A 19220-nucleotide genomic window follows, 5' to 3' on the forward strand; every position below is an offset into this window, starting at 1 on the left:
ACCAAAGTCAAGGAGAAGAGTTGAAAAGCAGCCACAGAAAAATGGAAGATCACTTTCAAGTAAATGAAAGTTAGATGTGAACCCACAGACACAGAAAATGCAGCATATATTAAGTCATACAAATAAAAAAGAACTCATCCTTCGACATGAGTCTGAAAATGTCTTTTCAAAATGTCTTTATTTGAAAGCACTTTATTTGATCCTCATTTTTGAAGTAGTTTTTCTGGATATTCATTTCTAGATTGATAAATATTTTTGAACACATTGAAAGTATGGCTTCACTGCTTTCTGGGGTTGATTACTGATGTTTAAGAGTGTGCTATTTGTCTAATTGTCATTTTTTGGAAGGTGACCTCTCTGCTTTTTCTGCTTTTAAGATTTCTTTATCTTTGGTGTTTTGTTTTGTTTAATTACTTTATTGTTGTTTAATTATACTTGTGTCTGCATTCCCCGCCCCCCACTCCCCCCCACCCCAGCCAATCCCACCTCCCTCCCTTTCTTCCACCCTCCCCCTTGGTTTTGTCCATGTGTCCTTTATAGTATTTCCTGAAAACCCTTCCCCTCATTATCCCCTCCCACTTCCCCTCTGGTTACTGTCAGATCGTTCTTAATTTGAATGTCTCTGGTTATATTTTGTTTGCTTTTTCTTTTGTTGATTATCTTCCAGTTAAAGGTGAGATCATATGGTATTTGTCCCTCACCACCTGGCCTATTTTACTTAGCATAATGCTTTCCAATTCCATCCATGCTGTTGCAAAGAGGAGGAGCTCCTTCTTTCTCTCTACTGCATAGAATTCCATTGTAAATGGACGCTAGTTTTTTGACCCACTCATTTACTGATGGGCACTTAAGTTGCTTCCAGCACTTGGCTATTGCAAATTGTGCTGCTATGAACATTGGGGTGCATAGGTTCTTTTGGATTGGTGTTTCAGGAGTCTTAGGATATATTCCCAGCAGTGCAATTTCACTCTAAAGTGCCTAAGCACAAATTTCTTTTTATTTACATTCCTTGTTGTATGTTGGGCTTCCTCTATTAATAGATTCGTATTTTATGACAGGTCTGTGAAATTCATGTCTTTGATTTTTGCCTCTTGCTCATTCTTTTTCTCATTCTGGAACTCTGGTTAAACGTATTCTGTCCTCCATAGCTGTTCATCTCTCTTATAAATTCTACTCCCTTTGTTTCTCTGTTGCAATCTGGGTCATTTCTTTAGATCCTTCTTTCAGTTCCTTTTCTTTTCAGCTGTATATAATCTGCTTTATAATCCATCTGGTGAGTTAAAAAAATTAATTTATTCAAATTTTGATGTTGTATTTGATACCTTTATCAAATCTTTAACAACAATTTCTTGTCCTGTGATTATTTAAAGTTTCTATCTCTTTTTAAAGACATTTTATACAAGATAAATAAGCTGTATCTAAAAATTAAATAAACAAAATTCTTGCTGGGGCAGAACATTTAAATCTGTGGTTTGTTATTTCTGCTGAATTTGCCTCGTGGCAGCACACTTCCTTGTGTAATATTTTTAATTGTGAATTCATGTTTAGTCCAACTTAATCTGTGTGAACGCTGTGAAATTGGAGAGCATTTCCCTTTGTTTTTTCCCTTAGTGGCTGTACAAGTTTGCAATTGTACTAATGATGCACAAGGTTTCCTTTTCTCCACAGCCCCACCAACACTTCCTGTTTGTTGTTGTCCTTTTCTACCCAGAACCCTCAGAGGATACAGTTTTTCCAGGATCTCCCTTTTCAGGCAGGTGGATGATTTAGCCCCTTATTTCACCAATGGTGTTACCCCTTTTGAAGGTTTTTGGTGTGATATGAAAATCTTGGGTATATTTTTAAAAATTTCCTGAGCCTAAGGTTTAGTCTTCCATTTCTCTGCACAGTGGTTAACGCCCAAGGCTTTGGTTCCTGGGTTGGCATTTTCTCTTTGAACTTTACAAAATTTTATTCTTGGCTATCACAGTATTTTGTTTATTTGTTTTCTTTTCATTTAACTTGTGCTGTTTTGTTCTAACTTTAGGAGAAATTTCTCCTTATTTTGAGTTCAGTTATATGTTTAAATATATGTTTGTTGTAACATTCAGAATCTAGCCGTATTACCATGAGAAGGCATTTAGGAATTTTTAATCTGCCAGGCTGTCAGAAGGAAAGTCTCTGGCCTTATATTTTTTCATTTAATGAACCATGTCTTCTTTACTAGTGTATTTGTTGAATAACAATGTAGAATTTTTGTACATGGGCAAAATAATTTCAAAATCACTAATTTACAGTTTCTAGAATCTATCTGGATAGTCAAAAGTGATACCACAGAAGTCTATCTCTAATCTCTTGACAACATACCTGTTCTCCATGATTGCATAAAAATTATTAATTGGTAAAATTGGCATTTACCTCTGTTGTCTTTCTTTTTTTAAATCCTCACCCAAGGACTTTTTTTTTTCATTGCTTTTAGAGAGAGAAGGGAGAAAGAGCAACATTGACGCAAGAGAGAAACATTGATCAGTTGCCTGCCATACATGCTTGGACTGGGATCAAACCCACAACCTAGGTATGTGCTCTGACTGGCAATTGAACCTGCAACCTTTTGGTTATGGAATGATGCTCCAACCAACTGAGCCACACCATTCAGGGTTACCTCTCTGTTTTCTTAAGCCCCTTCTGTGTAATATTTACATTTGGATCTGGAAATATTCCTTGTGTATCTCGTCTCTCTAGGATTCAGTTTTTCTTACAACGATCTTGAAGATGATTTGTCTTGATAGAGAAGGTAGAAGTCTTGTTAATACATAAGTTGTGGAAAAGTTGGCAGGTGAAGCATTACTTAATGAGTGCCTCATCTTGTCAAAGAGAGAAATCCAAAGGTTTTGTGCTTATATGGCTCCAGTTAGGAGCACGTCCTTTCTAACTCGACCTTCTGTATAATGCTGACATTTGGGTGGTTTCCTGGGGCATCTGCAGCTCTCTGGCCCCCCTTTCTAGGCTGTCCCTGCTGCTTCTGGGTGACTGCCCCCTAAAGGACAGTGTGTTCTATTCTCCCAGTGCCTGGGCCCCATAGCCAAGCTCTCTGTTTCACTAGTGGAGTCATGGAGGCTCTTGGATCTGGTCTACAAACTGGGGCTTCTGTTTGTAGATACAAGATAAGATACAAGATCCTGGTCTGGGGCACAACATTTAAAACTTTAGGAGTAAAATACTTATGTGTGTGTGGGCACCCTCAGGCAAGCCCTGCAAAGCTGAGCAGCAAAGTAAAAACAAAGAAGTTCAGACTGTGGTCTTGGACTCTACGGTTAAGCCCCCTTACATTTCAGGTACATCAGCCATGGAAGTGACTGGATACTGCAGTGATGCCCTGAACCAGAAGGGATAGCACAACATCCAAGGTGGAATGTTGCTTGGGGCCTGCTGTAGCTTTTAAGTTAATAATGTTTTTTGTCTGTATGTGTTTTTCTGTTATGTTTTGTTTTGTTTTTAGCTTTATTCCTCACTCTAATGCCTCTAGTTTGAAGCAGTGGCCAAACTGGTTGACCAGTTTGACCAGTAATGACCATGAGGAATCATGGTCACTACTCTTTAGCAGAGGCAGCCTCTGTGGACTGAAGGAAGGTCAAGAGGAACTGGTCGCTTCAGAGACCCTGACTTCCTCTTACCTTGTCATTATTGCCATTGAGAGTTGAGCAGGGATCCTGCTCACAAGGCCCCCAAAGGACATATTAAGGTAATAGAGGGAGCTTTTGCTTGAATTCTGTTGGGAAGACATGACATTGATAAGTGGAAGGAAAAGAAGAAGTATTTAATCCCACTGCATTTTCTGCAACTGCAACAGTAGATAATTTGGTGTCTGGCAGAACATAACACGGTATCACTTTTCTGTGTGCTTGTCTGTCTTCATTCACTAAATAAGAGAACTTGTAGAGCAGAAACACTGTTTTCTTTGCCTTTAAGTCCTGACTGTCCCATTTAGGGGCTGTGGAGCCTTGGGCAATTTCTTTAATCATCCCAAGCCTCAGTTTCCTCATCTGTAAAATGGGAACGATAACAGTGCCTGCCTCGTAGTGTTGTTTTGGAAATCTGTGCTTTGTTGAATGAATTATGCAATGTATGAATTAAGTTTTTCTTCCATTTTTATTTCCTTTTAAAAAGTCCAAGTTGGTTGGATGGCTTTAATGTCATCAACCTGTATGGGATTGTGTGCAATGGTCTGAGTATTCTGGTCAAAAGTGGTTTGCAGTGACCCCCCTTCTCTGACCTCCCCACCCTCCCAGGTCTCACCTAAGTGCTTTTGTGTTGGGAGTTGGGGGTGGAGAAACTCCATGCTGCGCAAAACCACCTTTAAAATCTTCAGAACCAAAGGCAGGGCACCTGAATCAAAGATTACCTTGTTTTTTTTAGTATATCACTGGCTATTGTCCCCATCAAACAAAGCCCTTTCATCAGAGGTTCTTTAAAACACTTTTTTCCCCTCCTTTATTTTGCTTTGAAATAAGCTGGGCAACAATTAATTTCAGAGAGAGAGAGAGAAAGATAATTCAACAAGGATCTATTACTACTCTCAGCTTCTATTGCTGTAATGAAAATCTATTTCCTTTCCCTTTTGTGTCCCATATAATTTAATGCCCATTTTATTAATGGTCTGAAATAATTACCGAACCCTTTGTGATTCTCAAGTATGTTTCATTTAATTGTGCAATAAATGCCTAATCTCTTCCTCCATCTGAAGCTATTATGGCGTTAAAATTAACAATTATGCAGCAATGCGCCGGGGTCCATAGAAATCACTCCAGATAACTAGACATATATAAATCATTCATGAGAACAATTTCTGAAAAGAGACGGAGGGGAAAAAATTGTGTTGAAAATGACATTGGGAAGCCAAGGGCCCAGCCTGTAAGAAGATAGTAACACCTTTAAAAAAATCTTTTTTCTTTCCTTTTTTGTTATTATTATTTTATTAATTGTGTATGTGGCATGGCCCTCCCCCCCTTTTATTAGCCTGACAGATATTTTCAGAATTAATTAACTGTTAGCTCTGAGGATAAATTGTTCATTATCAATTTCCCCCCTCTTTCTTTCCTTTTATAGTTTTTCTTTTTCTTTCAGGCCAGCAATTACACTCCCTGCCTTTCTCCAGCAGCTCCTGTTCTGCACTGCTATCCAAATGGGGAAAGTGCTTTTTCTTTCAGCCCTATTCACTTCTCGCTTCTCTCTTTTGTGGGATTTAATAACCATAGCTGATAGGCTCATGCTGGACAGAGAGGTTAAGTTTGTTGTCTCAGCACTTTGCTGACAGGGGACAGTGCAAGAATTCTGTAACTTCCAAGCAGCCATGTGAGACTGCCTATTGCCTGGCCTACACAGGCACAGCCTGTAAATAATGTTCAGAAACCCTGCAGCCCAAACAGCCTGCTCACCTCAGAGCACTTCCATTGGTGTTGCTAAAGCCCGCCTCCATGTTTAAAAACATTCCTGAGTCCCAAGAGATTCCCAGCCAACACCCGCCAGCCCACACCCTCCCCCAGCACAGGCATGCGCGTGTACACGCTGTATCCTGTGGAGCAGTGCAGCAGAGTCAGGAAACCACAGGACCAGAGCGGAGTGGGTGGGGTGGAGACTGGCAAGCTGGAGATCCCATGCCCTGCCCAAAGGGGGCAGCTGTTACCCAGCTTACTACCTTTTGGGGATTTGGGCCCAGTATAGACAACTTTTGTATTATTTCAAGAAAAGCCTGAAATTGCAATTTGGAAATTGCCAACTAATTATAGACAATCATTTAAAAAAAATTAAAACATCATGTATTAAATGGGAAGAATGGATTCTGGCTGGGGTTGTTATTTTGGGCCCTTGTCCTAAAAGATTATTTGTTTTCAGAATTTGGTCCAGCAGAAGGTTTCTAGCAGGGACAGGCTGTACACTCTGCCCATTGGCTGTCCATGCTTTGCAGACTCCAGGCTTGGGTCTTCTGGTCTGAGGAATGCCTGAGGTTGTGCTGCAGGTTGAGGTCCATAATAAGGGGGCAGGAGGTCGCAGCTGATTTCCTATCAAGTGTCACCAATTCTAAATCATCAATTTAAGCACTAAAGAATCCTCAGAGTTGTAGTTAAGAGTGGCAAATTCATTTGTTCTCATGATCCTGATGATTTCACAAGTGTCAGTTGAGGGCTCATGGCATTTGGAGTCCAAATGTGCTTGGTGTGATATGCTAGAAATATGGGATCTATTGACAATACTTAGCATTTATTGAGAACATATTAAATATTAGTCCCTGGTGTAGCACAGTGGATTGAGCACAGGCCTGTGAAACAAAGGGTCATGGTTCGATTCCCAGTCAGGGCACATGCCTGGGTTGCAGGCCAGATCCCCAGCAGGGGGCGCATGAAAGGCAACCACACGTTGATGTTTCTCTCCCTCTCTCTCCTCTTCCTCTCTCTTTAAAAGTTAAACTCTTTAAAAAAATAAACCAAAGCATTGCTGGTTCGATTCCCATTCAGGGCACATGCCTGGGTTGCAGGCCAAGTCCCCAGAATGGAGTGCAACCACACATTGGTGTTTCTTTCCCTCTCTTTCTCCTTCTCTTCTCCTCTCTCTAAAAATAAATAAATAAATAAAATATTTTTAAAAAATAAAGACGAAAAAATATTAGGCCCTAACTTATGTAATTGATGTTATATAAACTCATTTAATCTTCTTCATGACCCTGTTAGGTAAGCATACTCATTCCCACTTTTCAGGTGAAGAAATTAAGAAGTTAAGGAACATACACCAGACAATTTAGCATAAGAAGCAACGGCAAGATACAACCCATGGCCATCTGACCCCAGAGCTTGAGCTCTTAAGCACCATGTTAAAATGCTTTTAAAGCCTGGACCTCCGTAAAACTCAGCAAGATCAAACACGATTGTCCTACCTTTGTGTAAAAATTTAGTGAATAATAGCAACAAAAGCACATCTATACTGAACTAAGTAATTTGTTACATGTTTTTTTGTTGTTGTTGTTTTTTTAGATTTTATTTATTTATCTTTAGAGAGGAAGGGAAGGAGAGGAGGAGAGAAATATCAATGTATGGTTGCCTCTTGTGAGTTCCCCTGCCAGGAACTGGCCTGCAACCCAGGCATGTGCCCTGACTGGGAATTGAACCACTATCGTGTGGTTCGCAGGCCTGCGCTCAATCCACTAAGCTACACCAGCCAGGGCCGTAACATGTTTTAATGTTCGTTATCTGACTAAGAGATGTTTTAACTACTATATATAACACACTGACAAACATTTCAGTATAATTGTACTTCTGTCTTTACACACTGAGATTATTTCCTTAAAATTAAGTAATGGAGATGAAATTATTTTATCAACAGATGTCTAAATTTATAATAACTTCTAATATATATTATAAAATTTCCCTCCAGGTAATTTATATGTACGTCCTCACCAACAGGTGTGCCATCATTTTTAGTGGCTGCATAGTATTCTTTCATGAGGTGGAGATATACTAATTTCAAACTTCAAGGTTTCCATATACCTTTTATTTAAAACTTTCTTCTAAAGCTAACTCTGACTCTTTCTCCCAAGGTTAAGTGAAAAGCAATCTTGATTCATGCTGAAACTTTGCAAAGGAATAAAAACATCTGCAGAACTGGTACTGTGGAACTTCCAAATCCCTTATGTGTCTCTCAGTATTCTTTAATTACCTGTTTATATGAATACAAGAGTAGGAGTTGTGTTACTTTCTTAATACTGCCATCTAGTTATTTTATTGTAGTGTTTGTCTTTTTTGGTAGGTATCACCCCTCATTTTCTCCTCCCACAAAAAAGAAGCATCCTGCCTGCACATTTGCATGTATGTAGCCTGGAACTACCTGTAGTAACATTTCAATTCAATATTTCATGATTTTTCTTGTGAATGGGCTCTAAACTACTCAAAAAACAGCTCTGTTCAATTTTGTTACAAAACTCCTGACCCAGATGTCTAACTGTAAGTTTTGGTTAAAGACAAAATGCCTTCTAAAGAAACACATCAAATGTTTAAAAAAGAATATACACTTCTAAATAATAAATCACATGGGACCTGCTTTAGGTTGTAGACTAGCTATCTCACCTCTGAAGACCTTTAAAAAATAGGATAATAGTGGAAGCTGACATTTATTGAGCACTTATGATCTGTGAGGCATGGTCTTTGCAAGCATTAATTTATTTGCTTTCACAGTAATCCTATGAGGTAGGTTTTTTTTTTTTTAAAATCCTATTTAACAGATAAGGAACCAAAGCTTAGAGAGTTTAAGTAATTTGCCCAAGGTCACACAGGTAGTAAATGGAAGAGCCTGTACCCCGCCCCCCTCAACAAGCCTGCCTGTTAATCACTGTGTTATAGTGTACAATGTCTTGACTGGTATAGAAACAGCCCTGGGGACAAAGGCACGGTGACTTCAGGCTACAGAGAACCCTGTAGTGAGTGCAGAGGCCCTTACCTATGTGTAGCCCATGGATTTTGAGGAGTAGATATGTGGTTTTGAAACCCATTTAACAGCCTAGCAAGCCACCAGCCAAAAAACAGACGCTACCAGCCTGCCCATTCTAACATTGTCAAAGTCCTTGTGTCCACAGGGGGTTCTCTGAGCCTGCTGTGATCTTGGGAATGGTAATACATTTCTCTCAAAGGCAGAATTCAGGGGCAACACATTATTACCTTTCCTAGCAATTGTTTTTTTTAATTTCCATTTTAAAATTTATTTCCTTTGAGAATGAACTGCCTGGAATTCATTTATGCGAGAGAGGGAAGGTGAATTTCTTATTAACTCTCCCAGGTAATGGGCAGCTGCAGCTTGGGCTGTGGGAAGGGCTTGAATCACTGGAGCCTGGGGAGGGTGAAAGAACGCTGGGAGAGGGCGTGATTGATGTGGGACCGCCTGGAGGGAGGCAGTGTGCTGTGGGCCTGGTTGAAGACACACAGAAAAATCTGGGGGAAGCAACTTCTTGCAGTGGGGAAAAAAATCCTTTCTTTTCCCCTGACTGGAACAAAGACCCTGTTAAGTGGACAAAAAGATTTTGAGCCATTATAAAAATCCTTTGTTTTGAAACAAAGTTTATTTTTCTACCTCTGGTTGGCTGATGCGAAGCTGGCGTTGACTAAAGGTTGAGAGTTTTGCCTCAACCTCAATCCTTTATAAAGGGGGAAAGCTATGGAAGATGTCAGGGCATCTTGCTCATCCCTCTGCCTTGAACAAATCTGAGTGGGACCCTGTATGACTGGACCTGTGTTCTTCTGTGGCTTTGGCACTCCTTTCCCTGATGTCCTGATGCTTGGACAGGCTCACACCTAGTAGATTTAAAACCTCGGCACCTACCCTTTAAGCACTGCATTCCAATGAGAAGCCAAGTGTTGTTCACCCTCCCTCACAACGTGCCTGATGTCCATTCCCTCCTTATGCATCTACTGTCTGCACCTGTTTCAAGGTCCCATCTCCTCCTTCAAGAAATCTCACTGTGAGCCCCCTGCCTCCAGTTTATGGCCTCTGAGGCTATCTTATATGCCGGCACCAGATTCACCTCCCTAAAGCATTGTTTTGGTGGTGTCATGTTTCTTTAAAAACCTTCAGTGGCTTCTCATTGGGTAAGCCAAACAGCTTGGTATCTAATGATGTTTCAGCAGCATTTCCTCATGATCTAGACTCACCTGACTCAAAGCAGCTGTTACCCTTGCCAGTGTCTCTTCAAATGTCCATGGACTTCATCTCCCCAAACACTGAGGCAGGACTGAAGTATTTTCAGGGGTCACGTTGACCATATGAATGAAGGGAGAATGATAAATGATATCCAACACTTGGTCTCAATTTAGAGAAGGGAAAAATGCTATTTGTGGTCTCTGAAGAAATACACAACACGCATTTCATATAAGCAAGCAGCCGCTCCTCAGACCAAACTAGTGTTTCCAAGCATGTATTCTTCCAGCATTTCTCAGAAAAGGGATACATTTCTCTGAATCCACAGAAAAATTAGTCAAGAAATCAGGAAAACAGGAAGAAGAATTGCCATTTATTTTTGGCAAAAAATAAGTAACAATTAAAATAGAGATAGAACTGACTCAAAGGAATCCACTGAAGTCAAGTTGAAAACAAGCAGGAAACGCTGACAAGTGAAATCAAAGATTAAGGCTCACTTTTCAGGACGTGAGAATGTTGGAGAGAAGTGATCAAGATCTAATTACTCCTTATCATTTCATCAGTCTTGCTTATAGCTTGTCACCACATTTTAAGTGTGTATTTGTGGCTCAGACTAGACTGCTGCTTCCTGTAAGTCAATTTTGTAAATAAATTAAACATTAAATGTATACAAATAATATATTTAATATAAATCCTATGAATAATGTTCTAGAAAAAAGAACATGTTTGGAAGTACAGTCAGTCCTTAGATTGGCAATTTTGACATATGACGGTGCAGTGTTAGTGACCTTGCCTGGAGATCTATTTGAGTGGTACCAATGATTTTTCCTGGTCTTTTCTAATGTTTACTGTGACTTACATTTATTTTTAAATATTGCTAAGTTTAATATTTATTATTTAGCCCTGGCTGATGTAGATCAGTGGATTGAGCGCAGACTTGCAAACCAAAGGATCGTGGTTCAATTCCCAGTCAGGGCACCTGCCTGGGTTGTGGGCCGGTTCCCAGCAGGGGATGCACAAGAGGCAACCATACATTGATATTTCTCTCCCTCTCTCCTTCCCTTCCCCTCTAAAGATAAATAAATAAAATCTTCTTAAAAATATTTATTATTTATTAAACAAAGTGTTTTAAAATATCTACAATAAAAAGTAATGATTATGAAGAATTTTGAAAATATTTTAAGAATAGCTTATGATTTAGGGGTGAATTTCTGAGAATTCCCAGGAATTCCAATTTCTCTTGTTCCTGAATCTCAAAGATTAACATCTAATGGGGAAGTTTGAAAACTAGACTTGGCTGATTGTTACCAGAAGGAATGAAGGTGGGCTCAGTCCTGTTGGATCTCATGACTTTATAAGAGAAGTTAGAAATATGGACATGTATATAAAAAGCTGAATAGTTTTAAATTGGAATATTTTACAATGTTCAATTTTTATGTTCTAAACTGTTGATCTCAACTTTTCCTCTACTTGGAACAGCTTCCCTCACTCTGCCCTTCCAACTCTACCAATAAAATCCTTCCCATTGTTTCCTCTTCAGAAAGGCTTCCTGGTTACCCTCCAGCCTTCATCCTGGGCCGTTCCCATGGTCCCACTGGGCATTGCTAATATCTGGGCCCACATCTAACAGAAGAACTTACATTCTTACCTGGATGGAAGTGTGCTGCATTCATGTTTGGATAGCTCACAGACCCAAACAGTGCAAGACTCAGTAAATATTTCAGCAAATGAATGAAAGAAGGTACTAGGATTCTGGATTATAAACTCACATATCCTAGATTCTGACCCCCCCCCCCAGGACTCATTATCAGATGACACATAACATTTCAATCAGTGGCCACTTCCAGAGAACAAAGATTGGCCAAAGGCCAAGCAGGGAGTTGCAATTAGCAAATTCATGAATATCTTGTTTACATTTCAAACAAGCTCATAGCTTGGTTTCTGTATTTAAAGGACTGTACTTTATTTATAGACCACTAATGACTATTAATAAGTTGAATTGTTACAATTGAAGAACAAACACAATCCACCTTCTTGTATGGAAATTACTCTGATTAGAGCATAATGACTGACTAAAGAGTTATTTGTCTAGTCAGTTTGGGGGCAGAGAAAAGTAATGAGTTTATTGGCCCAGGCTCCATTCTTCCAAGGAGTCAGCAGGAGGGAACTTTGGGTCTTTAGATACAAAAGTCCAATTCTTAAGAAGTCTCGGCGGACTTTCCAAGGATCCACTCCCCCACATCCTCCCCCTGTAAGAACAGGAAGTTAATCATTCCTGTGTGTCAGCCACATCTCTCTCAACATGTTGAACTTAGTGGGTGTTTAAGAAATGCTGAAAAGAATCCTTCCATCTTTTAACCTCACTCCCATTTACTTTGATCAAGCCCTACTATGTCCATATTGAGTATTATATGTTAAGGAAACAAAGAAAAATGGGACATTATCTTTCCCCTTAAAAAACTCACATTCTCATGAGGGAACAGGTTGCAGTAAAAGAACAGCCCAGAACCTCATCATGTTGAGCATTTTCCACTGTATCTTGTTTTTTAATAAGATCTTCAACTACTCTGTATTAGAGTTTATTGTTTTCTCATTGGTTTCCCTCACTATACCATGAGCAAATTGAGGTCAGATAATATGCCTTATGTAGTAGGTTTTCCGTGAGGGTTGAATAAATTAGTACATGCGTGGGAGTCTCATGCATCTCTGACACTGCAAGCTCATGCTGCCTGCAGAGAATGGAATAGTCAGTGCCCTTGGAAGTCTGCCAGGGATGGAGGGCTGTATACAAAAAGCATGCACAGCCTTACAGGGAGGCTTCAGTCAGAGAAGTGGTCATGGACTATAGCTTCCTGCAAGGTGTGTGCCTCAAAACTGGGAGTCTTGATCTGAAATGTCCACTGGAAATTAATATACCAACATCCATCTGGGCCCACATCTGGGCCCACACCGCAACATCCTGGTGACTCTGCGAGGGTTGTGTCATTGACATAATTAGCTTCTCTGAAGCCCATCAACTCCTGCTCCTGGTCAGAACAACTAACCAAGTCTGCAAAGCTGAGGACCAGTTTTCAGAGCCAAAAGGATCATATGAGCAACACCTCCTTGTATTTTGTCTCCCATTCCTGCCTGAAGAAACCCATTTGCAACAGGAAGGAATGAGGCCAACAAAGAAAGAAAAACAGTTAGGAGTTGGCTTCCTGATAACACTCTTTCTGAACCTAGCTGTCCCTGAAAATAGCTATCCTTTGGACTCTTCAGTTATGGCAACCAGTAAATCCCTTTTCCTCCATTTTTGTGGTTGTTTTAGTTTGAGTTTTTATCAATTGCATCCAAAAGAACCTTGAATAATAAACTCCTTATTCCTACTTCTAAGTACTTCTTCAACATCTTAGAAAATACTGGTACAGGCTAAGACCTGTGCTTTGGAGTGAGACAAATCTGATTTTAAACTCTAACCAAAGCATTGTTGAGCTGTTTATTAGAGAAACTCAGACTCTTACCCTAACTAATACACCAAGCAAAAAAACAATTCAGGCCTGAAGTGAGGTGGTGGCAGGTGAGGACAGAAGGAAGGACCCAGAGTTAAGTATTCTTAAGGATCTAGAATTGCCAGGATATGCTAGTTTATTATATGTGTGAGAGTAAGTGTGAGAAGGATTGGAGAGGGAGGAGTTGAGAAGTCTTGGTTTCTGGCTTGAATGACTGGTGGACAGTGATGTCCAGGGCAAGCTTCATGGTCATGCTTCACGGAACTCCCTAAGCCCCAATCCTGGCTAACTTCCAGATGGGCTGCTTTGCTCCTCCCATTCTCCAAAGACAGAGTGAGCTTGAGATATCAGAGTTCTGGAAGACATATGGCACTCTTGTTCTCTTATTCATTGCCAATTCAATCTTTACTGAAAACCTACTGGACACATTCTATACCTTCAAATTACTCACAGTGTAGTGAGGTGCAACTGATGAGGAAATGATAAACTCCAGTAACAGAGCAGAAGATCTTAAAGTCAAAAAGTTCCCCACATTTGGTTTAATATTCTGCTATTGCTGTCTTGAAGTCCCTAACAGATTTTGAACAAGGGGACCTATATTTTCATTTTGTACCAGCCTCCACAAATTATGTAGCCAGCTTTTCACACCATTCACTTAGAAAGAGCATAACGGCAGAAGTTTGGGGAGAAATACATTGGATTTGGTTTAGAAGTCTAAAGGTGAGAGGCTGACAGGTGTGGTCTGAGATGGCTGGGTGATGGCAGCAGTGAGAGTGGTCAGACTTCTAGAGGTCAGGGGCAAGATTTGTGAATTTCTTGTGGGCCAAGAGAATGTGGGACCCCTGAGCTGTTGTAATAGAAACATGGGGATCATAACACCCTTGTCTCCTGGGAGTGCTTTCTCTAGTTTTGAAAAACCCCACTAACATATAACCAAACATGCTTATGTTGGCAGAGCAAGTCAGCTAGGACACAAATGAAGCCACTTTCTGGATGGTGGTTTTTAGGACGAAGGTTAACGTTCTCAATATCTTGCTCATACAGATGCTGTTAAAAGAACAGAAATGTCCCCGGCTGATGTAGCTCAGTGGACTGAACGCAGGCCTGTGAACCACACAATCATGGTTCGATTCCCAGTCAGGGCACATTCCTGGGTTGCAGGCCAATTCCCGGTTCCAGGCAGGGGACACACGAGAGGCAACCATACATTGATATTTCTCTCCCTCTCTCCTTCCCTTCCCCTCTAAAGATAAATAAATAAAATCTTAAATGAAAAGAACAGAAATGACTGCCCTTAATCTGCTGCTATAATCCTTGACAGATAATATTTTGTTTGTTTTATTCCAGCAATTTAACAGTTTGACTATATATATTACATCTCTCCAGCAATAGGACTCAAAGCCATCCTATGCAGCTCATTGCGGGTGTGTGCAATATTTTATCTTGAGAAAATTTTTAAAAAGTCTTCTGATTGATAGCCAGAACATTTTGAGGCATAATGCAAAGGGTCCAAGATATAAGGACTCTTTACTTAAGCATTACTACAATATCATTATCACAGCAAAATATTTGAAAATTCCATAAAAACATCAAATATCCAGTCATGGTTTAAATTTCCCTATTTGTCTTATAATTTTTTATAGTGAGTTTGTTTGAATTAAGATCCAAAATTCATATATTGCATTTGGTTTATTGGTTTTTGTATTGGTTTCCTAGGTCTGCTGTAGCAAATTACCACAAATTGGGTGACTTAAACAACAGAAATTTACTTTCTCACAGTTATGGAGGCTGAAAATACAAATTCAAGATGTCAGCAGGCCCTTCTCCCTCCAAAGCCTTTAGGGGATTCTTCCTTGCATGTTCCGCACTGTTGGCTTTGGTAACTTAAATTCAGTATTTATCTCCATCTTCATGTGTCTTTCCTCTGTGTCTCTGTCCTCTTATCTAATCTTTTCTTGTAAGAACACAGTCATATTGGATTAGGGGCCCACCACAATGACCTCATCTTAATTACATTACAACTAGACTATTTGTAAATAAGGCCACGTTCACAGGTACCAGGGGTTAGGACTTCAACATATCTCCATTGTGGGGGGGAAACACAATTCAATCCATAGTTTAAGGTGTTTTCATCTTATTAGTTTTCTATCCTTCTTTATTTCCCCTCTTGAAGTTTTCCTGTTAAAGAAAATAAGTCATACATTTCACTGAGCTTCTCATATTCTGAATTATCCCATGCGTTCCCATAGGACCATTCAGCAAATTTCTCTATAAACTAATGGTTAGATCCAGAAGATTGATCTGATTTAGGTTTAATTTTTTCCAATAAGTTTCATGTTTCCTACACTGAACATGTTGTATACTTCGAGACACACATGTTTAGTTTGGACTGGATTTTCCAATACTGGAAAATAAGAATTTTAGTAGATGAAAGTGACTAGCAAAGTGTGAAATTTGCCAATGAAGGAAATAGACATAAAAGTGCAGGAAGTACAGAGAGTCCTAGACAAGATGGATACAAACAGGCCCACTCCAAGATAGGTCATCATTAAAATGCCGAAGGTTAAAGATAAAGAGAGAATCTTAAAAGCAGCACGAGAAAAGCTGTTAGTTACTTACAAGGGATTTCCCATAACACTTCTAGCTGATTTCTCAAAATAAACTTTGCAGACTAGAAGGGATTGGCAAGAAATATTCAAAGTCATGAAAAGCAGGAACCTACAGCCAGGACCGCTCTGCCCAGCAAAGCTATCATTTAGAATTGAGGGGCAGATAAAGAGCTTCCTAGACAGGAAAAAACTAAAAGAGTTCATCATCACTGAAACATTTTTATACAAAATGTTCAAAGGATGTTTTTAAGAAAAAAAGATCAAAAAGCATGAACAATAAAGTGGCAAAAAATACAAATCTATCAACAGCTGAATCTAGAAAACAACTAAACAAACAAAAAGAACAGACAGAATCATGGGTATAGAGGAACTTTTATGGTTGCCAGATTGGGGGGTGTGTGTGTGAGGGAATGGGTGAAGAGGTGAGGGGATTAAGGAGTACAAATAGGTAGTTACAGAATAGTCATGGGATGTAAAGTACAGTATAGAAAATGGAGTAGCCAAAGAACATAGATGCATGACTCACAGACACAAACAATGGTGTGAGAATTGCTTGACAGGTTGGAGGGTGCTGGATGAAGGGGAGTGGGTCAAGGAACAAAAATTGGGACAACTGTAATAGCATAATCAATAAAATATTATTTAAAAAATACTAAATAACAAAATAGGAAAGTTAGAGAAGTTTACCTCTTTAACTACTCCATATTTCTTTCTTTCCCTCTTTTCCTCCCTCTAAAATCTTTTCTAATTACTAACATTCTTGGACCTGAGGTTCAATGTTTTATCTTAAAAAATTACATAAACAACATGTTGATAAATACCATATAAAAATAAAGTTGCTGGTAAGCTAGGCTATTGGGAGTGGGGATAGCAGATGTGGGTTTATGGACAGTTGTTCACTAAATAAAGTGAATTATTTATTTCTAAGGAAAACAGATCCATTGAGTATCTTTCAATACACTACATTCCCCAGAGATTTTTGTAAAACCCAGAGTTCTCAGTGATCTCTCCTTTATCGGCTTAATTGTTTAATTTCTGCTGCCCTTTTATTGATTCTGGGCATGTTTATCTTATAGGAAGAGTTGGTTTCTGTCAATTTTCTCTCACTCATTGTTACTGGAACTATATTTAAAATCTTCTATTGCTGTGGGCTTTTTTGGGACCCACCAACAAAGTCATAGAATAATTATACTTTCCTTGACTTCTCTATTGATAAGTGCCTAACAGAGAAAAGTAAGTGTTCTCTGTTCAAAAGGCAGATAAATCACCACTGTTCATTACTGCATCTTCTGGGGACCCTTGATCTTATATTATAATTTAGTCTTGAAAATGTGTCCTGACAGAGGTGCATGCCTCTGTCTGTTTTCAGAGGCCTGGAAATCAAGGATAGGAAGAAATTAAAGGTAAGAGAGGAAAAGTTAGTGGTAGGTAGAGAGAATTTGAGAAAAATATAGACGATGTACTGTATTCAACAGCACAAGGTAAGTTATAGGACGCTAAGCAAAATACAGATTGATAGGTACTTGTTCATTGCCTTTTTCCCCTTTTGTAAGTTTGTTCTTCTTTTCCTCCATCTCCTTCTCTCCCTCCCCTTCCCCTCTCTCCCCTCTCTTTCTTCTTCTTCTTCTTCCCAATTTCATGTAGCTCTTTTTCTGAGGATTCCTCTTTTCTAACTGATTTGGGGTTGTTTCTTTGTCTCCCCATTTTAGGTGCCTCTTTCTGTTTGTTTTTGCATATAAGATTCCTCTGCTTTGACTCCCTGTCTTGTGGGGTAGACTTCTGTGGTAGGAGTTCTGTGGGACTCAGTGGTGCAGTCTCTTTGATCTCCTGAGCTGGATGCTCTGGGGATGCCCTTTATGTCATTTTTGTGGCATCTCTTGTTGTTCTTGGGTTTTGATTATTGATGGCTCATTTGTTGTTGGGTTCTTCCCTCCACTTGGCTGTCTGAGAGTCACAACACCCACTCCATCTCGTACGCTGTTGTACAGGTACTGGCACAACAAAGCAAAACTAACCAGAAAATCAAACTCTCACCAGTAAAAAAATCCCCCCTACCCTATCAACAATATTAACAACAAATTAGCAAAGATTAATAAAGTTGGAAAGAGATTAAGACTATTATAACACAGGAAAAAATGAATATGAGATGACTAAAGCAAGAAAAAATGATTTAAGAGGGAAGAGGAAGGAAAATGAATGAGCAGGGAATAAAAACAAGGTAAAGAAAGGAAGAAAAATTTAAAACATAAGTAAAAAAGGGAAGAAAGATGACAAAATGGAGTAGGAAAAGGAATAAGTTCAATATGAAGTCTAAACTAAAAGTGAAATAAATAGTGAACCAATAGGAACAAAATTGAAGAAACACAACAGGGTCAATAACAATGACATATGAGGAAAGATTAACAAATATGGAAAGAGAATAAGAATATTATAAGGAAGAGAAAAGAGAATGTGAGATGTCTACAGCAAAGAGTAATGATTTTTAGAGGATAGAGGGAGGAGAAATAATAAGGGTAAAGAATAGAATCCAGGCTAATAAAAGGAAAAAAATACAATTTCAATCTCAAATAATGAAGGGAAGGCGGAAGGCAAAAGGTAGTAAGACATGGGGAGAGTAGCCTATGAGATTTGAAATAAAAAAAAAGCTAACAAATAAGATTAAAATTGAAAATCAGCAATGACTGCAATATCCACACCAAACAAGCAACAATTAATAAAGATGGAAATAAAATAAGAATAATATAAGAAAAGGAAAAAGAATGTGAGCTGGTACCCACTGTGAAGCATCTTCTGTACTCCTTGGCTTCAAAACTTCCTATCAGCTAAAATTCCATCGATTGTTCCATTGATTCCATTTGTTGGAAGATCAGCTGAGAATCTGAATTGGGAGCAAGAGCTACTGGACTCTTTTTCCACCTACTTGTCCACCATCTTCATCATCTCCATTAAGTTATTCTGTTACTCTCCTGTGATATAAAATGTTGTGACTAATTTCCCAGTTGTCAAATGCAAATGACCTTTCCCACTTCTCCATTGTCTTTGAATTAGTCAAAGGATATGTTCTCCAAAATGTTGTCAGAGCAGTGAGAGTGTTGAACACCCCCTTCTTCCTAGTCCTTTATCCCTTTCTTGCATTCCGATCCCAGTTAAGATCATGAGTTCTATTTAGCATCAGACCAAACTCACTTTGAATCCTTGCTCTGCTACCTTCTGACTCTATGACCCAGGAAGCAGTCACTTCAGTATGTGCCCCCGTTTGCTCACCCATAAAGTAGAAATAACATTGCTTCTTATCTCACAGGGTTCCGTAGGGTAAGAATTAAGTGTCATAACACATGTAACAATGTAATGAGCCCTCCACTCAACCCCCTTTTCTTCCTTCCAAGTGTTTCATGTATTCAGGTGCCTGAATTTGAGCCTCTGTCATCTCAGTCAACACCCTGTCTTTTGGACCTCATTCTTTCCG

The sequence above is a fragment of the Sturnira hondurensis genome, unplaced genomic scaffold, assembly GCF_014824575.4.
Source record: "Sturnira hondurensis isolate 20B ecotype Veracruz unplaced genomic scaffold, ASM1482457v3 Scaffold0013299, whole genome shotgun sequence".
In the NCBI taxonomy this organism is placed as follows: Eukaryota; Metazoa; Chordata; class Mammalia; order Chiroptera; family Phyllostomidae; genus Sturnira; species Sturnira hondurensis.